This window comes from Mandrillus leucophaeus, unplaced genomic scaffold, assembly GCF_000951045.1.
Source record: "Mandrillus leucophaeus isolate KB7577 unplaced genomic scaffold, Mleu.le_1.0 Scaffold498, whole genome shotgun sequence".
Lineage (NCBI taxonomy): Eukaryota > Metazoa > Chordata > Mammalia > Primates > Cercopithecidae > Mandrillus > Mandrillus leucophaeus.
In genome coordinates, this window is record NW_012105342.1 from 1,275,052 (window position 1) to 1,295,879 (window position 20,828).

Genomic DNA, 20,828 nt, shown 5'->3' on the forward strand with positions numbered 1-20,828 from the left:
CTCTGTGAATCTAAAACTATTCTAAAGCAGTAAGTTAAAAAAGAAAGTTTATATACTTATACTGGTAATTAGACAAACTAGATTTTACGAAGAGAAGCATTCTTACAGAAAAGAAAGAATTCATAATTAAAAAGGGCAACCTACTAGAAATAAATTCTAAATTTATATGTATCTAGTTAAATGCACTCAAAATTTATAAAGGGAGAATTGACAGGACTATAATAAGACAAATCTAAAGCATTAGACATTATGAAATTTATGCCTATTAGACATAAATAGACATTATGAACAGTGGGATACTTTAACACACTTCTTTCAGTAAGTGATATAATAAAGAGGTAAAAATAAGAATGGAAATATAAGATTTGAATACCACAATTACCCATTTTTCCTCATGAATATACCTAAAGTACTGAACCAAGGAACTACACACAAGGGCCCATGGGATATTCTGTCAAAATTAATCATATGGTGGACAAGTCTAAAGCCAGTGTAAACAAATTTCAAAATGTTAACATTGTAAACAATCTGTTCCTGACTACAGTGTAAACAAGCTAGAAATAAATGACAAAAATATAACCAGAAAATATGGAGGCATTTGGAAATCGACTACTTTAAAATAACCCACATGTCAAAGGAGAAATTTTAAAAAGTAAACACATTTTGAACTAATTAATAATAAAAATACAATGTATCCAAAAATGGTGCTGGACAGCCAGCCATGTTCACAGCAGCACTATTCATCATGGCCAAGGAATAAAAGCCACCCAATGTCTATCAATGGATGATGGATAAACAAAATGTGGTCTATTCATACCACAGAATATTATTCAGCCTCAAAAAGGGAGGAAATCTTATCCCACAACACAGCACCGATAAACCTTGAGGACATTATACTAAGCGAAATAAGCCAGTCACAACAAGATAAAAGCTGTAGGATTCCACTTAACTGAGGTACCTAGAGTAGTCAAATTCACAGAGTTGGAAAGCAGAATGGTGGCTCCTGGCTGTTTAATGGGTATAGATTTTCAGATTCGCAAGATGAAAAAGTTCTGGAGATCTGTTTCACAACATTACGAATTTACCTAACATTACCGAACTGTACACTTAAAAATGGTTAAGATGGTAAATTTTATGCTGTGTTTTTTTGCTACAATTTTTAAAAACAGTGGGTTACAGCTAAAGCAGGCTTAATAGGCTATTTATAACCCTAAAACCATATATTAGGAAACAAGAAAACTGGAAAAAATAAATATGCTGTTGTTTTCATGTTCTTAGGTATGCATGGATTTCCTAAAGAGGGCACAAAGAAGCTTCAACCTTAAAGGGAAAGATTGATAATCTGGGCCTTCTCATCAAAAGATACCACTGAAAGTGAGAAAGTGCGAGAAAATATTCGTAATATGTACATCTAGCAAAGGTCTCAGGTACTAACTATATAAAGAACTGCTGGCCAGGCATGGTGGCTCACACATGTAATCCCAACACTTTGGGAGGCCGAGGCGGGTGGATCACGAGGTCAGGAGATCGAGACCATCCTGGCTAACATGGTGAAACCCCGTCTCTACTAAAAAATACAAAAAATTAGCTGGGCGTGGTGGCGGGCGCCTGTAGTCCCAGCTACTCGGGAGGCTGAGGCAGGAGAAAGGCGTGAACTCGGGAGGCGGAGCTTGCAGTGAGCCGAGATGGCGCCACAGCCCTCCAGCCTGGGTGACAGAGCCAGACTCTGTCTCAAAAAAAAAAGAACTCCTACAAAGCACTAAGAGAAAGAAAATGCAACAGAAAAACGAGCAAAAACTTGCACAAAAACTTCAAGAGAAGGTTTCGAAAAGCACAAGTATTCGAAAGAGATATTCAACAGTTAGTCTTCAGTGAGCTGAAAATCATACCAGAGGATCCCACTGTGCACCCACCAGAAATCAAATTAAAATGACTGACACCACCAGTTATGAGCAAGGATGTGCAGCAAATGAAACTCCTATTTGCAGGTGGGAGTGTAACTGGGTACAACCACATCAGAAAAAGGACTGGCAGTGTTCACCAAAATAGAAACATACCCAGACCCTGGGACCTGCCCATTCCAATCCTGGATGTACCCTCAATAGAAATGCAATCATGTGTACACCAAATGTGTAAGACTGTTCCCCGCAGCAACCAGGACCCAAAACTAGAAAAGATGCAAATGTCCATCAAACATAGAATCGATGAATTATTTATATTTTTACAATGCTCTGTAACAGTGAGTCAATGAAGTGCTGTCACACTCAAAACCTGTGACTCTCACAAACATAATGCTGCATAAAAGAAGCTGACATAAAACAGTACTATTGTAGAAATTCATTTATTTAAAAAAATCCAAACATTTGCAAACATAACATTTGGTGCTAGGACTCTGATTACCTTCAGGTGGTGGTGGGGCTTGAGGGGCATAGGTTATGGCTGGGAGAGGATCCTAGGGGAGATTCTTGTGTTGTGGTGATGTTTTGATTCCTAGCCTGGGTGGTGGTTTCATGGATGTGTTCACTTTGAAAATATTCATGGCAGTGAACACTTAGGATTTTTGTAATTTTCTGTTTACATTATACTTGAATTAAGAAGCTTATTTTAAAATAAGTGGCTTGAAAAAGGTGACTCTCCAAAGCTTCCTCCCACTTTAGTCTCCATGAGAAACTCCAGGTGCTCGTTTTGAGGGTGTGGATTGTTACAGTGAGGGGAGGGGGTGCAATGTGCTATGAGGCCATATCTTGGGCAGGGGCTCACGTTTTTAGAGATTTTCCTCAGATTCTGCTCTGAACCCCGGGCTCTGCCTGCTGTCACGGTACTGTAAACACTGCCCTAACTTCTGTAAGTCAGATTTTCTGATGCCTTCTCAGTAGGGTACCTTGGCGCACGAGGGGATCCAAGGCGCTCGAGGAGGATCTCCATGTTAGTATCAGGTTCCATAGTCCAGCATCTGGGAGAAGGAGCCCGCCGGCTTCCTCCCCCGGGCGCACACACACACCCTCTGTCCCGGTTAACCCACATTAGAGAACAGCTTCCCACCTGACCAGACTGGAAGAACAGAAACATGGTTTCAGTTACCTTTGGCAGAGAGCAACAGGAGAGGCGAGGGAACGGAAACCAAGTCCCAGAGAACGGTGGGAAGGCAGACACTCAGGGGCACGAATAATGACTGTGGGTAGAATTCGTACATATGGAGTGTCCTTGTGATTGGTTCTGTGTTTTTTTTTTTATTATTATTATTTGTTTTTGTTGTTGTTCTGAGACAGGGTCTCACTCTGTTACCTAGGCTGGCATGCAATGGTGCGATCACAGCTCACTACAGCCTCAAAGGACCCTTCCAGGCTCAAAGGACCCTCCCACTTCAGCCTCCTGAGTAGCTGGGACACTTAGGTGATTTGTTATTTTAATTTTATGTAGTATTGCCCAGGCTGGTCTTGAACTCCTGGGCTCAAGTGATCCTACCATCTATGCTTTCAATAATAACATTCAGTGTGTGTTTTACTAGATATGGTGCTGAGTCCTTTCTGTTGTAAGAAAAAAAAAATTGTGGTAAAATACATATAACATAAAATTTACCATTGGAAGCATTTTGAAGAATATAGCTTAGTGGCATTAAGTACATTCACATTGCTGGGCTACCATCATGACCATCCATCTCCAGAACTCTTTTCACTTTGTAAAACTGAACCTCTGTCCCGATTAAACACTAACCCCCCTTCCCTCTCCTTCCAGCCCCTGGCAACCACCATTCTACTTTCTGTCTCCATGAATTTGACTATTCTGAGTACCTCATGTCAGTGGAATTACACAGGATTTATGCTTTTCTATCTGGCTTCTTTCATTTAGCATAATGACCTCAAGGTTCAAAGTTCATCCATGTTATAGCATGTGTCAGAATTTCCTTCCTTTTCAAGGCAAAATAATACTCCATTCTGTGTATACACCACATTTTGTTGATCCATTCATCTGCCAATGGACTCCTAGGTTACTTCCACCCCTTGACTCTTGTGACTTATGCTACATGAACATGAATGTACAGATATTTCTTCGAGCCCCTGCTTTTACTTCCCTTGGGCCCAGAAGTGAAATCACGCCTAGATTACACGGCAATTCTATTTTCAGTGTTTTGAGGCACTACCATATACTGATTTCCGATGGGCTGTACCATTTACATTCCCACCTAAAGTGCACAAGGGTTCCAATTCTGCCACATCCTCACAGACACTTATTTTCTGTTTTGTTTTGTAATAGCCAGCCTAAAAGATGTGAGGTGGTATCTTTTGATTTTGATTTGTAATTCTCTAACGATTTGTGATGTTGAGCACATTTTCCTGTGTTTACTGGCCATGTGTCTGTCTTCTGTGGAGAAATGTTTATTCAAGCCCTTTGCTCATTTGTTAATCAGGTGGCTTGTTTTTTATGTTAAAGTCTAAGAATTCTTCACACATTCTGGATATTAACCCTTTATCGGATGTACGAATTATAAAGATTTCCTTCCATTCGTTGGGTTGCCTTTTCACTGCTGTGTCCTTTGAGACAAGGGTGGGGTCAAGTGGAGATAACTGAATCATGGGGGCAGTTTCCCCCATACAGTTTCTGTGGTAGTGAATAAATCTCATGAAATCTGATGGTTTTATAAATGAAAGTTCCCCTGCGCAAGCTCTCTTGCCTGCTGCCATATGAAATGTGCCTTTGCTCTTCCTTTGTCTTCCACCATGACTATGAGGCCTCCCCAGCCATGTGGAACTGTGAGTCCATTAAACCTCTTTCCTTTAAAAATTACCCAGTGTCGGGTATGTCTTCATTAGCAGCATGAGAATGGACTAATACAGGTAGTACTGACATCTTAACAATATTGTCTTCTAATCTAAAAACATGCCATTTCTTTCCATTTACTGGTGTCGTAATTTCTCTCAGCAATGTTCAGTAGTGTTCTGTGCACAAATTTTTTGCTTCCTTGGTTAATGGAATTGTTTTCTTAACTCCCCTTCTAGATTGCTCATTCCTAGTGTATAGAAATACAACTGATATTTGCATGTTGATTTTGGATACTGCAACTTTACCGAATTCATGTATTAGTTATAACAGCTTTGTGTGTGTGTGAAGTCTTTAAGGCCTTCTACATACTGCGTAAGACCATGACATGTGAAAAGAGAGAAAATTTCACCTCTTCCTTTCCAATTTGGATGCCTCTGATTTCTTTTTCTTGCCAAATTGTTCTGGCTAGAATTTCTAGCACTATGTTAAATAGAAGTGGTGAAAGGGGGCATCCTTGTCTTGTTTCTGATCTTAAGAGGAAAAGCCTTTGCAAGTTTTCACCACTGGGTATGCTGTTGGCTGTGGGCTTTGCCTTGTATGGTCTTTATTATGTTGCAGTATTAAACTCTTTCTTTTCTAACTGTCAAAGCATTATTTATTTATCAATTTATTTATTTGCTTAGAGACAGAGTCTCGCTCTGTTGCCCAGGCTGGAGTGCAGCAGCATGATCTCGGCTCACCGCAACCTTTGCTTCCTGGGTTTAAGTGATTCTCCTGCCTCAGCCTCCCGAGTAGCTGGGATTACAGGGGCCTGCCACCATGCCGGGCTAATTTTTGTATTTTTAGTAGAGATAGGGTTTCACCATGTTGGCCAGGCTGGTCTTGAACTCCTGACCTCAAGTGATCCGCCTGTGTCGGCCTCCCAAAGCGCTGGGATTGCTAGCGTGAGCTACCGTGCCCAGCCAACAATTTGTATTTAAAAAAGCAGCAAGAGCGGTGACTCACGTCTGTAATCCCAGTACTCTGGGAGGCCAAGGAGGGAAGACTACCTGAGCTCTGGAGTTCAAGACCAGTCTGGGCAAAACAATGAGACCCTGTCTCTAATTAAACATTTAAAAATCAGCTGGGTGTGGTGGTGTGTGCCTGAGGTCCCAGCTACTTGGGAGACCAAGGTGGAAGGACTGCTTGAGCCCAGGAGGTTGAGGCTGCAGTGAGCGGAGACTGCGGCACTGCACTCCAGCCTAGGCAACAGAGAGAGATGCTGTCTCAAACAAACAAAAAAGGCACATTATTCCCATTGTCCAGATAAGAAAATCAAGGTTTAGAGAGATCAAGCCATTTGCCCAGGGTGACACAGAGACAGTTAAATGGTAGAGGCAGAATTCTGATGCAAGTCTGGGCAATTCTTAGGTGTTTAATTTCAGCCCCTATCTATGCCTTTGCTATTTAAGATGTGGTCTGAGGACCAGAAGCATCGGCACCACCTGGGGGGTTGTTAGAAACACAAAATCACAGGATCCACCAAAAACCATGGAATCAGAATCTGCATTTAAGCAAGGTCCCTGGCCGGGCGTGGTGGCTCATGCCTGTAACCCCAGCACTTTGAGAGGCCAAGGCAGGTGGATCACCTGAAGTCAGGAGTTCAAGACCAGCCTGGCCATCATGAAGAAACGCCATCTCTACTAAAAATACAAAAATTAGTTGGGCATGGTGGTGTGCGCCTGCAATCCCTGCTACTCGGGAGGCTGAGGCAGAAGAATTGCTTGAACCCAGGAGGCAGAGGGTGCAGTGAGCAGAGATCATGCCATTGCACTCCAGCCTGGGCAACAAGAGCGATTCTCCATCTCAAAAAATAAAAATAAAATAAACGAGGTCCCCAGGAGATTCCAGTGCACGCTGGAGTTTGAGCAGTCGTGCGTTATGCCAGTGGTCCTCAACTTTGATGCAGGTCAGCGCCACCGAGAAGGCTAACAGAGAACACAGAAGCCCAGGATGGAGGAAGCAGGATACGGCCTGCATTTGTATTTTTACCAAGTTCCCCAGGTGATCCTGATACCAAACACAGTCTGAGAACCACGGTGCTACACCAGTGTGGAAATGACCTCCAGGTTTCAGGACTGAGTGTGCCACTAGGCTAAGCTAGAGCTGGGAATAGATTTCAGATAAAATTGTCCCCAGCGCAGATTGTCTCTGGGGCATGGAGTGCAGAGAAGCAAAGGGCCCTCTGTCACAGGAAGGGGGCAAACAGGGGTGAGACCTTCACTTCCACGACTAAGCTCAGGAAGGAAGTCTGCTCAGAAGCCACGTGGGGTCTCTCCAGCCCTGAAAGGCCAGATCTTGTCTAGAACTTGGCTTTTAGAAGGGATCCCAGACATATCCCAAGTCTCCAAGACAAAAGCCTGGGCCTCAGTCTCCCTCCAGCATCCCTGAGAGCAGCTGTGGACCATGCTACAGGCACCAGCCCACTGTGACCCTGAGGTTAGTGGGAGACAGGAAGTGACAATGCTGCCACTCCATGAATCTGCAGCACCAGCTTTTGGTCCTGGAGCCCCCATGTGTTACCAAGCGTGTGGTCTTTTTGAGGTACTGACTCGGCAATCACGCCACTCTTCTAGGTGTTGCTGTGAAAGTCTTCCGTCCATGTCATTAAAGTTCATAACGAGTTGACTTTTAGAAAGGAGATTATCCCAGATAATCTGGCTGGATGTGGATCAATCTGTCGGCAGACCTTAAAAGTAGAGCCAAGGCTTCCATCAGGAAGAAGAAATTCTGCCTGTGGACTGCAGCTTCAGCCATGCCTGGGAGTTCCAGCCTGCCCTTCCCCACGGCCTGCCCTGTGGGTTTGCCCGGTCAGGTCCCACAACCGCGTGAGCGGATTCCTCACACTATATCTCCTCATATCCATCCCCTACTGTTTCCGTGCACCACTGAAACTATTCCGGCTCCACAGAGACTCCGCAGGCTGATGTCCTATCAGCCAGCTATCAGACCTGGAGCTAGCGGCTTAACTACTCTGAGCCTCTTTCCTCAAACGGCAAGAGTCTAGACTAATGGATGCGCAGAAGGAACCTCATGGCGGAAAAACATTCAGCACCTGCATTAGCTTTTGAAGAGCTATCTCCAGTAGCAGCAGATATTCTCTGGGGGGTAGATCTGACTCAGGTCTTAAGTAGATTCTGAAGGGAGTCTCCGGAGACGACCTCCATACCATGAACACACTAGCCTGGTCGTCTCTCTGACAGACTCTTCGAGGAGCCTCTGGTGCACGGGCCTCTACCCCACGCCGCACCCACCGAGGTCAACAATGGAAAACACGCATCCCCTCCTGTCAGCCTCCAACAAAGACCTGCTAGGGCTTCTCCCGGGCCGTCTACACAGGTCAAGCTGACCTCTGTTACCTCTTCCACCTCACCCTGGCTTCTCCATCAAGCCAGGTCAAACAATTCCATTCCCAGACACACCACGCTGCTTCCTCTGTCCACGCTTCAGTCATATATACATGCTTGTTTGGCCGGAACGCCCGTCTTCTCCCTCTCTCGCAGAAATGTACATTCATCCTTCGAGATGAAAGATCAACCCTCACTCCCTCCTGGACAACCCACTGGACTGATGAGTCCACCCTCCCCAGGCTGCACTTCATCTCCCTCCACATTCACAGTGTGCAGACACCAAGACGCCACCCTTTCCCGCAGCGGCTGATTCTGGAACTGAAGGTCAGGTGCTCTCTTTCCAGCCTCGCATTAACCCATGCCAAACATGCCTGTCTGCCACCATTCTGTTTTTCAACATAATCACTTTTACATGAACAATGAATACAAATCCAACAACGGACAACGCACAGTGCACCCCACACACGAGGCTCAGGAGGTAAGTGGTGGTCTCTCCCTGCAGCCCCCCACTCGCTGACCCCGAGACCAGAACATGGCAAATGACATGGACTTTCTTGGAATGAGGGTCTCTTATGAGACGGTGACAGCGACCGCTGCTAGGAGTCCTCCCACCATCCAGGGTGGCACACCATCACCCTTTCCTCCGCAGATGTATGAACTGATGGAAGGAGATTAAGCGATTTGCCCAAGAAAGGAGATTAGTTCATAGCAGCCCTAGACTGTACGAAATGCAGTTCTTTGTAGTGCACTCTGCTGCGATACAGGAGACCCCTGTTATGACTCTGGAACTCAGAAAACGTCTCCATGAACACGTACATTGCTCATCCATTCGTCCAAGCACACCTTGTGGGATGAGAGTTAAATTAGCATGTCCGTATGTGCCTAGCAGCACACATGGTAAAAGTAAGTCTGGGAGATGACAGGTTAAACGGAATTTAAATTATTCCCTTTCCTGCAGGACTTCTGAAGCCCTTTTATATGGTGCTTTGGGAGCGTCCAAGACCGGCAGTACAGACAGCACTCCCCGGCCTAATGTGAACGGGGACTATTACATTCAGGAACATCCGCTGGGACTCCTCAGAACGCAGTTTGGGAATGCCGGCTTGCACACTAATGTCATTAATTAGAACTGGACATAATTAATTAGAGCTGAATATCATTAATCAAAAGTTACATACCGAAATGGCTAACTTCCCTTTCATCACACTAATTATGTTGGGCTCAACCTAGTAGCAGTTCCTCGTGCTACTTTCTTAACCCATTTTCCATCTTTTAAAAAAAAGGTGTTGATTAATTTTTTTTCTCTCCTGAAGTACAACTGGAAACAAAAAGGAACTGGGTGTCAGAGCAGGAGCTTCCAATCTGAAAGCTCACACCGAGTCTGCAAGCAAATAGTGAGAGCCAGCCCCTCATCCTCTCTTTGCCTCTTTCAGGGAAGGAAACAAGCAAGATCAGGAAACTCACATGTGCTACACATCCCCGCTTCATTATGTGGTTCATTCTCAGAATCTACCCGCCCCCAACTCAGGAGTCTCCACTTCGCAGATGGGAAACTGAGCTTCTGAACATTTCTAGAGTCTAGGGGCAGTGGCTCATGCCTGCAATCCCAGCACTTCAGGAGGCCCACGTGGGAGGACCACTTGAGGCCAGGAGTTTGAGACCAGTCTGAGCAACATGGTGACATGCCCTCTCTACAAAAGATTTTAAAATTAGCTGGGCATGGTGGCACTCACCTGTAGTCCTAGCTACTCAGGGGGCTGAGGTGGGAAGACTGTTTGAGCCCAGCTCAAGGCCGCAGTGAGTTACGATTATGCCACTGCACTCCAGCCTGGGTGACAGAGTGAGACCCTGTCTCAAAAAAATAAATAAATAAAAATAAAAATAAGAGACTAGAGCGATGTGATGACCACATACTTCTTGAGCATCCACTGTACATGAGGCACTTGGCTGGGCACTGGAGGATATGGGACAAGCAGGCCTGCAAATCTAGAGATAGAAGCCAGGCAGGAGGGCCGTGGACTCAGATGTCCACCCAAGGTCCCAAAAAGGGAAGCCCACAAGCTTCATCTGTGAAGATAGAGAGAAGCGCCTGAGAGACGAATCAGCCACACAGGCAGGGCCAGAAGGAGCCTCCCATGTGAAGGCAGCAGTTTAAGAGGCAGAGCCAGGTCAATGTGCAAAGCCTGGCTCATTCAGAAATTCTACCCATTTCATGCAGGGAACGGTGGCTCACACTTGTAATCCTAGCACTCTAGGGGCCAAGGAGTTCAAGACCAGCCTAGGCAACATGGCAAAATCCCATCTCTATTAAAAAAATACAAAAATTAGCTGGGTGTGGTGGCACGTGCCTGTAATCCCTGCCACTCAGGAGGCCAAGGAGGAAGGGTTGATTGAGCCCTGGAGGTCAAGGTTGCAGTGAGCCGTGATCACACCACTGCACTCCAGCCTGGGAAATAGAGCAAGACCCTGTCTCTAAATAAATAAATCAATCCCACCCATTTCAATGAAGAGACAAACAGAACCGTCTGTACAAGGGTGCCAGGTAGTCAGCCAAGGTGGAGGATGAACCAGCAAGACAGGAGCAAGATGGCCCCATCAGAGGGACCCACAGCAGAGAACACTGGGGTCTGTGTGCCTCCATCCAGGTGTTCAGTGCAACTTCTTTTCTCCTCAACTTTGCAAATACGCAGAAATATAGAAAGCAATGTAGCAAACCTCCATGAACACACCACTCAGACTTAACCATCGCTGTCAGTCCCACCCCCTCACAGTCCCCCTTCTGAGGATCACTATCATTCACTATGCAGAACAAACCCTGATATCTTCTATTCTAATCCAGTTCATATTTTTAGAAAATGCTGGTTGTGACCCACTTGTGATGGTTAATTTTACGTGTCAACCTGACTGGGCCACAAGGTGCCCATGCGTCTGGTTAAACACTGTTTCTGGATAGTCTGTGAGGTGTTTCTGGAAGAGGTTAGCATTGGAATTGGCAGACTGAGGAAAGCAGACGGCCCTCCTCAGTGTAGGTGGGCAGCGTCCACTCCAGTGAGGGCCTGCATACAACAAAACAGCAGAGGAGGGTTGAATTCACGCTCTGCCTGACTGCCTGACTCGGACATTGGTCTTCTCTGTCCTCCATGCTTCTAGTTCTCAGGTTGGCCTGGACTGGAATCTGCACCAATTCTCTGCTTCCCAGGCCTCTGCACTACAATACTGGCTTCCCTGGGTCTCTAGCTTGTAGATGGCAGATTGTGGGACTTCACAGATGCCATCTCACACAAGCCAATACCTTATGATCTATCAATTGACCCCAATGATTTGATCAACCAACACATAAACTCTAAGAAAAACTGATCCTATGGGTTCTGTTTTCAAGAGAACTGACTAAAACAACACTGAATCCATTTCATGGCCTGCTAAGGTATCTACACCCAGGAGCGGAATTGCTGGGTCCTGGGGGATCCACATTTCAACCTTACTAGATAACACCTCATTGTTCTCCAAAGGGGTTTTACTAATTTGCCCTTGATAAACAGGACATGAAGGCCCCCTTGCTTCACACTCTGAGCAGCCTTCGATTATCAGACTTTCCAATTTGCCAACATGTGAGTGTGAAGTGGTATCTCATGATCTCCCTGGCAGTTCCCTGATTAGGAGCGAGGCAGAGTTCATTTGTCTACTTGACATTTGCATTTCTTTGTCTTCACAGTATTTGCTCCTTTTTCAATTCTATTGTCTTTTTAAAATTAATCTGAAAGAGTTCTTGATACAAACAGAATACCAATCTCTCACAGTACATTCATCATGAATATTTATTCCAGCCTGTAGTTCTCTTAAAGAAGTTGCTAATACTGATGTTTGCTTAATCCATCTTTTCTTTTATGATGTGTGTATGTTTCCCACCTCAAGAGCAGACAGAAAAAAATCTCCTATGTATTTTAACATTTTTCTCTTTACATTTTGGCCTTTAATTCTTTTTTTCTTTTGTTTTGTTTTGTTTTGTTTTGAGACGGCGTCTCATTCTGTCACCCAGGCTAGAGTGCAGTGGCACAATCTCACTCACTGCAACCTCCGCCACCCAGGTTCAAGCAATTCTGCCTCAGTCTCACGAGTAGCTGGGATTACAGGTGTCTGCCACCACACCTGGCTAATTTTTTGTATTTTTAGTACAGATGGGGTTTTGCCATGTTGGCCAGGCTAGTCTTGAATTCCTGACCTCAGGTGATCTGCCTGCCTCAGCCTCCCAAAGTGCTGGGATTACAGGTGTGAGCCACCATGCCCAGCATAGGCCTTTAATTCTATGGCTGTTTACTGGTACATATGCTGTGAGGTAGGGATTTCACTTTATCTTTTCTCTTTTCCTATGTGGCCAACCAGCTGTCCTGTATCACTTCCCACCTGGTCCATAACACAGCTCTGCCACCTCCTGGCTTCCTATACATGTGAGCACTTGCTCCTAGCCTTGCTACCCTGTCCCAGCCATTGCCCTGTCTCTTCCTGCACAAACGTCATACAATCTTCATCATCCTGGCTCTCCAACAGGAACCTCACTGCTTGGGGGTCTCATGGCCTCCTCCCTTAGTGCTCTGGCTTTGTGTTTTCTCTTCATATCTTGTAGCTTGGAATTTCCATGCTGTTCTTTGGATCTTATATTTTAAAAAACACTTTGGGCTAGGTTTTACACAGCATGTATACGCATCTGTACTGGGGCACATAATAGTACCACATCAGCCAGTCATTTTCAGGATGTGATGTCTTCTAACTTAATATATGTTCTGAGACTTGCTGTAATTTAAATACAGCTTATTAATCTTTTCTATGTTCCTTCGGGATAATTGCTGCTTTTATATATTTCATTATTCACACATTTTATAGATCAAGGGCCTATACGATGGTTATCATAGGATATAGTGAGGCCTAGAATTTAATTCTCAAAAAAAAAAAAAAGAAGAAGAAGAAGAAGAGGAAGAAAAGAGGCTCAAACTTTTCCTGTAAGTGGAAGCACATTCACAAATTATCCTATGAAAAGACATCAGGCACACCACGGGTATTAGTATTCTGAAGCTACAGAATGATTCCATTTGCAGTAGAAAAATAAATAAACCCAGGCCCTTTCTTCTCTTTACAGATCTCCTCACAGAGACTCATTCTGGCATAATTGGCATTTAAAAATATCCATCTCCTTGCCGCCTTTCTCTCTGAGAAGGAATATGCTTTTCTGCTGGGAAGCTGCGGAGACTTGTGATGAGTATATTCACTTACATGATAGGCCTATTACACTGCAGATGGGTGAGCGCAATCGGGAAGACAGCCCAGCACCTTCTCTATTGCAATTGCTTTGATCGTCTAATAGTATTTCAGGACACATAAAAATTCCAGTAGTTCTTTTCTAGACTCAGAAGAAAAAAATGCCTTATACCTTAGAGACATAACCCTATGACTCTCTCAGAATGTAATGACACCCCAGGTTCCATAAGGAAAACGTCAAGAAGCCAATTTCGCCGTGGACAGTCCGTAGAGGGTGGATGGGCTGAGGCAGCTGCTTAACCCTGGGCTCCCAGAAGACTGGAATTTCATGGAATCGTGTGCTGCGTCTCCATAAGTAACAACATCCCCCTTCACAAGCTGTCCTTACTGCTGGTGACAATCAAAATCTCCAGCACTTTCAGAGCCGAGTGGATGATGCATCTAATGTCATTACAGCTGAAGTATGTTTACAACCCTAAGCGGAAAGTTAAACAGAGCAGAAAAGGCCTTGTGGAGAGCACAAAAGTACATTCGCAAACTTTGAAAACTGACAACAGAGAAAAATTTCAGTAGATACTCCAGCTTATGTCCAAACCCATTAATAATCATGCAGCTCCTCTCCATTTCATCCTGTTGCATGGACGAGGGCTGATTGTCCTACCTCTCTTAAATGCCTTGTGAATGTGCCCCCTCCACGGAGAGCCACCGTGGAATTCACCCAGGACATCTGTGACAAGAATGCTTCCCAACTGATGCAAGGGAATTCCGGCCACACAAGCAGAACAGGGGTGTGAGCGGTTACCACGATGTGGGAAAGATGCAGGACAGAAAGTGAAATCAATAAAGCCGCCTTGCTTTACAAATAATGGCTCTCCGGGTGGCTTCAAATAGCCAGACCTGTGGCCTTGTGCTGCCCCGGACGAAACACTGTGATTCTGAACCTGAGTCTTGACCCTCCAGAATCCCATCCTCGCCCCTGCTGGTCTTCATCCGTCCCCTCACAACTGGCACAGAGCTTCCCCACGGGGACACACAAAGTGTTCCTTGCCTTGGTCGGGGGAGGGTGGTCCCGAGGCCACTGCTGCCTTGCATGTGACACTCTGAACTGCCTCCCTGTCCAAGCTTACCACATGCTCCTTCCCAAGAATACATAAGAACCCCCAGAATCCCTCAGAAGCTCAGGCCTGCTCTGGGCATCAAACATGAAGACCATCCCTGGCTCTGCTTCTTTAAATTCAGCAACAATGCTCTCTGCTCCTCGTTCTCCAAACACGCCCCACCCCGTACACTGGCTTCCCTACAACGCCGCCACCTTGTGTGTCTCCAGGCACAGAAGAAGACAGCCAATTCATCTGCAGTGCAGAACCTGTCCCTTGCAAGTCTCCGCTGTGTGGAACACTCGGTTGGCACCAGGGCTCTGTTCCTACCAGTCCTATGGGGCAGGGGCAAGCCACGACCATGGGGCAGTGTCATCAGGGCTGCAATACTGCTCCATGCACCGGGAGGGAGGATGGGCCACGCTCCATCCCTGGCAAGCTGAGGAGGCCTCTTTTTATCAAAGTTAGATTTCTTCTGCTCAGCTTCCTGGTATCTCACAATGGCTGGTCCCTTCTCGAAGTAGACCAGCCACTGCCCACACTGGAGAGTGAAAGGTTCGAGTGCTACCATTGTTGCCAATATACATGTGTCTACTTTGGCTGTAACTAGGAACCTAGGTAGGGGTTACACAAATCAATGACGGAGTCTGGTGAGGACCACAGTTTACAGAAACACCAGTATGATGAGGAGGGGATGCACGCGGACTGCTTGTCTTGCTGTTGTCATTGGGTGGTGGGCAGGTTGGTTCCAGGCAAGGTGAGTGCCAGCAGACTCCCCCCTGTCCGTCCACTCCTTGGCTGTGACTCAAACCCCAGCTTCGAACTCCCCGAGCTCACACACACAGGATCCCAGAAAACAAAGGGCCACGGCAGTTGCCAGTTCTGCCTGCAGTGTAGCATTTTCCCTCCAGTTAAACGGTCCGCTCCCCACACGGCAAACGCAAAACCTCACTCCATGCAACGCTGCCTTGTATTTCTTACCGAAAATGAGTGGTCTGGTAATGTCCCGAAAAATCTCCTGCCTGGTGATCAAATCTTTCTGGAAGAAAACAGAAGAAAACAGAGAAAATCACTTTTGTTTCAGCAATGATACAGGTGCCCACATAGAGCTCCTTCAAGTATAAAAATGTAAATATGAGGCTTTGAATCACCTGTAAAAGTGAACAGATTATAATTCTAATGAGATAATCAGAAATTACCCTAAACAAATAATTAAAATGTTTCTTTAGCCATTCATCGCATAATTATTGCCTTAAGAACAATGTGTTGGGCAAATAAAGAGATGGCTTATGTACCATTCTGCAAGGAGAGACTCTCTGCATTTTAATGAGGCTCCTCAAAGCCCTCATGAATATGTATTTTCCCACAACAAAGCTTGACCCCACGGGTTTGCAAAGCTGATGCTTCACGACACTTTCAGACTGTGGAGGGTGTACATATGGGGGTGGGCGGGGAGTGGAGAGCGATGAAAGTGAAGAGAGGAAGGAGGACCACCTCTCCCTTCCAATGCCCAGGGTCTCAGCCCACCTTCTCCTGGGCGAGATCGTCTCATGAAAAGAACAAGGAAGAGACCACCAGGTCTCAGACTTCCCTGAACAGCGGAAGCTCTGCACAGGAAGGCTGAAGAGGAAGCTCCTGCCAGCAGGCTCGGGGGCGTCAAGGCCAGGCCCTTGGGTTGGATCAGGAATTCAGAGCAAAGGCATTAGAAGGCTACGGGCAGGAAGCCAGGGGTGGCACAGGAGGAGGGGCGTTCATTCGTCTGCAACACCGCATCTGAATTCTGCCTCTCCCTCCATGTTGGCTACAGACGGAGAAAGTTACAAAGGCTTTCTGTGTTCCTTTCAAAAAGGATAGCAATACAGCCTCCCCCCGGGGGTGTCAGCTGTTGGGCTGGGTCAGGCTGGGAGCCCTTCACGAATCGCTGCACTGCTGGACAGGGCACCTGCAATCTGGTCCTGGGGTCTGCAGTCGCAGGGAACAGCCCCTTTCACTGGGGAAGGAAACAGGACACAGGCGAGACAGTGGCTTGGACTTCATCACAAAGGTTTGGTCTATACTCAGCGTCTTCACTTCTCTAAGACAGCGGCCAGCTGCTCTCACTGCCCAGGCAGACTCTTCCAGCAGAGGGTTATAGTTACGGAATTTCCTCCCCAAAATGGCCCAGTGCAGATACCTCCGGTCCCCACGTAAAGGAGATGACCCGATGTCTCTGAGGAGGCTAAAGATGTTTCCGTGTTGAACAAGGTACCCGTGAAGGGAGCCGCAGAGCTGTAACCTGCTTGCCTCTGCTCAGGGGAAACTGGCCGTTTGCACCATTGTTCCATTTCCTTCCCAGGGTATGGTGCTTCTGTGGCCTTTCAAGGCCTGTTCTTTGAAGCGACGTGGTGCTTCACAGAGCCTGGCCCTCCGCAAGGAGGCCTCTTTATCACACCCAAAGTGAGCACCACACAAAAAGCATGTCAATCACACACACGCTTTCCACAGTGGAGTCGGCGTGGGCTGCTCGCTTCCTGTGTGAACGTCAGCAAATCCCTTCACACCATCTCCGTCAGTTTCATCGTGTGTAAAACTGGACAATAAGAACTACTTCAAAGGTGGCTGGGAAGGTGAACTGCAAAGAAACCTCTAGAATGTTGCCTGGAATCACATTAGCATCGAATAGTATTCCCTTCTTCACTCCTAAGCTCGCCACCTGGGGTCCTCCAAAAATAAGTATTCTGAGTGAGGGCATGAACCAAAGGTTAGTCCAGCAGCAAGAACCCTCCATGGGAGTCCGCGGTGCGGCCTCAGTTCCTCACTCTGTTACAGGTTAGCCCTGTGACCCCAAGCACATCAGTGAGAAAGTCAGGCCCGCCAGTTCCTGTCCTCTCCAGGCACCCTAAACCCCAGCTCTGGGCAGCTGTCACTTGACCAAGCCCTGCAGTCCAGCTCTTCCCACTTGCTCCTGCCCAGAAGCACCTCAGGAAACCCAGAGCCTGTCTCAGGACTGCGTCCCAGCCCTGGGGGGCCTGCCCACTGCCCACTGCCTCCTTCCCAGAGTCTGCGAGTCTCCGGAAAGGCCAGAGCTCATCCATCTGCATCCCCCAGCAGCCCCACGGGCTTCACACTGACTTCCAACAAAGGCACAGAATCGTCACACCGCCCAAGAGCAACAGCAGCACTGCACCTTATGTAAGGCCTTTCCAGAAGAGGGAGCAGGCTCATGTCTTCACTCCATTTAGAACGGGTTTTGAGTGTCTATTTATAGGCATCACACACTCAGCCTTCGCGGAGGGCGGAGGAATCAGGCCTCTGGGCCCCTGTCCACCATCCTCATTTGCATTCTTTTCATGTTTCTTTTCTCTCATTTCCCAGCAGCATTTTCGCTCAAAAGCCAGGTCACCTACCACTTGGACCCAGCACCACTTTCCATTTTCTGCAGAGAAAAATATTCATTTTCGTTTCCATGCAGGAGCGCCCTGTCCTTGCTCTCTCCAGGGCCCCCGGCTAGCATTCGCTACAGCATGGCTGTGTGATTCGAGTGACCTATGTCTCCTGGACAGAGGGCTCCCCTGAAAGTCATGCCCAGCAAGGTCACGAGAGCTGGGAAGGTCCTGGGGGCAGCTGACTCTGAGTCACCAGTGGGCCAGGCACATTTTGGGGGCGGGCTCCATCCCAGCGGGCAGAAGGAACACAGAGGATCAGACGCTGCTTGGAAACCCTGGGCTTTTCCCATGGCCTGGCTATTCCTGCATCTGCCAAGCACATCACTCCATCCTCTTCCTGCCCCTCCAGGGGCATGAGGACCAGGCCACCTCCCCAGTCCCCCTCGGCTGTTTGTAATCAGACAGAAAGGCTGGGGCCTGCTCTTCTCTCACCATTTTTGGAAAAATTAAATCCTTCACGAACTTCAGACTGTAAATTAAGTACACAGTCTCCCCATGATATCAAAACGCTCTGCTCTCCGAGTATAGCCATTCACAGGTCTTTATTTTTGTTTGGAGGCTTGGGAGCTGGTTTACTCTGCAGCCCTGCAGCCCAGAAGGACACACAAATACAAGACCAAAGAGGCTCAGGGGCTCCCTCCTCCTCCAGGGCCTCCCCGAGCCCGCAGCCCTGGAAGCCAGTCCAGAAGGAGAGACAGGCCTTGCCTAGAGCCCAGAATCCACAGCAGAACTCAGCCACAGAGAACACGTCCCGTACACAGCCTCGGCTGCCTGACTTCAAACACCATGCACGAGGTTCGCCTCTCTCATGAATATTTTGCTGAGGCGGTTGGCATTTAGTTTCAGGACTAATTAATTTTCTCACAGGATACCACTTCAACTGCCATCATGGGCTCTGTATTATTCTACGTGCAAATTTCTGGCAGTAAATTGGACTTGTGATCTAACTGAGCCTTTGAAATGCCATGTTTCCAGGGACTCTGGAATGAGCAGAAATGCTAAATATTCCTTAAAGAAGATGATTCATACATTTCCTAATTACCTTTGATTATTGTGTCACAGGAGTTGGTGAGGGGGTCTGAGATCCAGAAGCGATCCTCAGGGTTCCGAGGTGACCCAAATGGCTGGGGAGGGAGCCCAAGACAGGAAGCCGCTTAGGCTAAGAGAACTTCGACAGACCCCCAGGAGGCCAGCTCATGTCAGCATCCTCTCCAAAGCAGGGACACCGGCCCTGGAGCCAGAACGGCACATGGGTAGAAGAACGGGTGAAGGAACCCATCTCCCTAAGCATTTTCTTAGCAAAGCTAAGGCAACACTCACAACATCACAGACTGGCAGACCTGGAAGTTATCCCGGGAAGGCACAATCACAGTCCTTCCTCTAGCTGGCCCCCGAGCTGTGGCTGCATTTCCTAGAGTGAAATGGGCAACCCTGCACTTGGTAAGGGGCTGGCACTGAGCACACAGGTTTGGGAAACTGGTACACTGTGCCTGGGGTGTGGAGCAAGTGGAATCTAGTGAGCAGTAATAACCCGAAGGCAGTGACACACTTGTTGACAGGAGGCTCTGGCCACACTGGGCAGAGGCCCTGGGATGGGTTGGAAGGGTCTGCGCAGAGCACCACGGTCGGAAGGATGGGGGGAAGCATCGGGGTGCGTCAAAGACAGAGCGTCGCCCCCAGTGCCAGCTCCACCTGGCTCCTCCTGGTGCCAGCCTAATGGCTACAGCTGGTAACGAAAGGCAGGTATCCCCTAGACTGTCAGCGCCACCTCATGAGGGAAAGCTTGTAATGGGGGTTCACACTCACATGGCCTTCGCGGGCTGGTTGGGCTGCCAGTGAACTCGCCTGCACGGGGCGGCCTCACAGTGGGGTCGGGCAGCTGGCAGAGCTTGGCACCTGGCAGGTGCACTCCAGCACAAGGAGGCCTCCAGCGGCCCGGTCCTGTAGCTCAGCCAAGCTGCCGCAAGAGGGATGCAGTGAGATGGCGGTGTCCCCACCGCTGTGACTGGAACCCCGGAACACCCAGGATGGGACTGGGGACACGGGGGATGGATGTGCCCCCAGACCAGGAGTGACGTTTTTACTGTGGGGCTTGAGGGGTTGTCTGTTGCTTCCTGATGGGACACACAGAGATGGCGCTGAGACAGGCAGAGCAGGGCCCTTCCAGGACAAGGAAAGCAAAGGGGCCCCAGGAACTGCTCCAAGAAATGGCCAAAGACCAGTGACAGTGGGGAGGGGAGGTGGGCTCAGACGGGCTCCAGGTCCTCAGAGCCAGATGGGGAGGAGGACACCCAGGTTTTAGAGGGAAGGGTGGCAGGGATAGTGACAGTGAAGTTGGGGTGGATACCGAAGTGCTCTTTATAAGTAAAATGTTTAAATTCTGAATAACTGAGTCCCTAGGCTGGCTGCAATGTGAAGGACTCCAATGCCATAACTCTATTTATAAACATGAGCATGTATTATTTTTCTCCTGGGCAAGAAGCTGAGCGTTCAGAATAGAAAGCTCAAACCTCAAGACTCTCATTTGTGCAAATATTTTGAGAACAAACTGGATTAAAAGTTAAGTCTTCAAGAGTCTAATTGCCAAGAACAATTGTTTAGTTTGGGAAGGTGGCTTGTAAACATGGCATTAAAATTATTTAGAAATAATGTACAAATCGCTATCATGAAAATGGACGAAGAGCTCTGTTCTTGGAAACTTACCTTGAAGTCTAGCAGTGACGGGCCACATGTGATGAGGGACACTCAGCCCCCGGGTCCTCACTTCCTATTCCAGATTGGAATTCGGAGATGCTTCATGGGTGACTAGTTCACCCAGTGGGGACCAATTCTTTTAAGGAGACCACAGGGGCTCATGCAGCCACCCTAAAGGCAGAGTTGGGCGTGCAGATATAGAGTCGTTCAGC

At 47.5% G+C, this 20,828-nt stretch overlaps 1 protein-coding gene across 1 annotated transcript in view; it reads right to left on the reverse strand.

The window, feature by feature from the left end:
- The window catches only part of APBA2 (amyloid beta (A4) precursor protein-binding, family A, member 2), a 210,361-nt gene that overhangs the window by 108,325 nt on the left and 81,208 nt on the right, over positions 1 to 20,828 (reverse strand). The window contains exon 3 of the mRNA XM_011995778.1: positions 15,479 to 15,536. The gene's annotated coding sequence lies outside the window, so the exon portion shown is untranslated. The remainder of the gene's footprint in view (positions 1 to 15,478; positions 15,537 to 20,828) is intronic.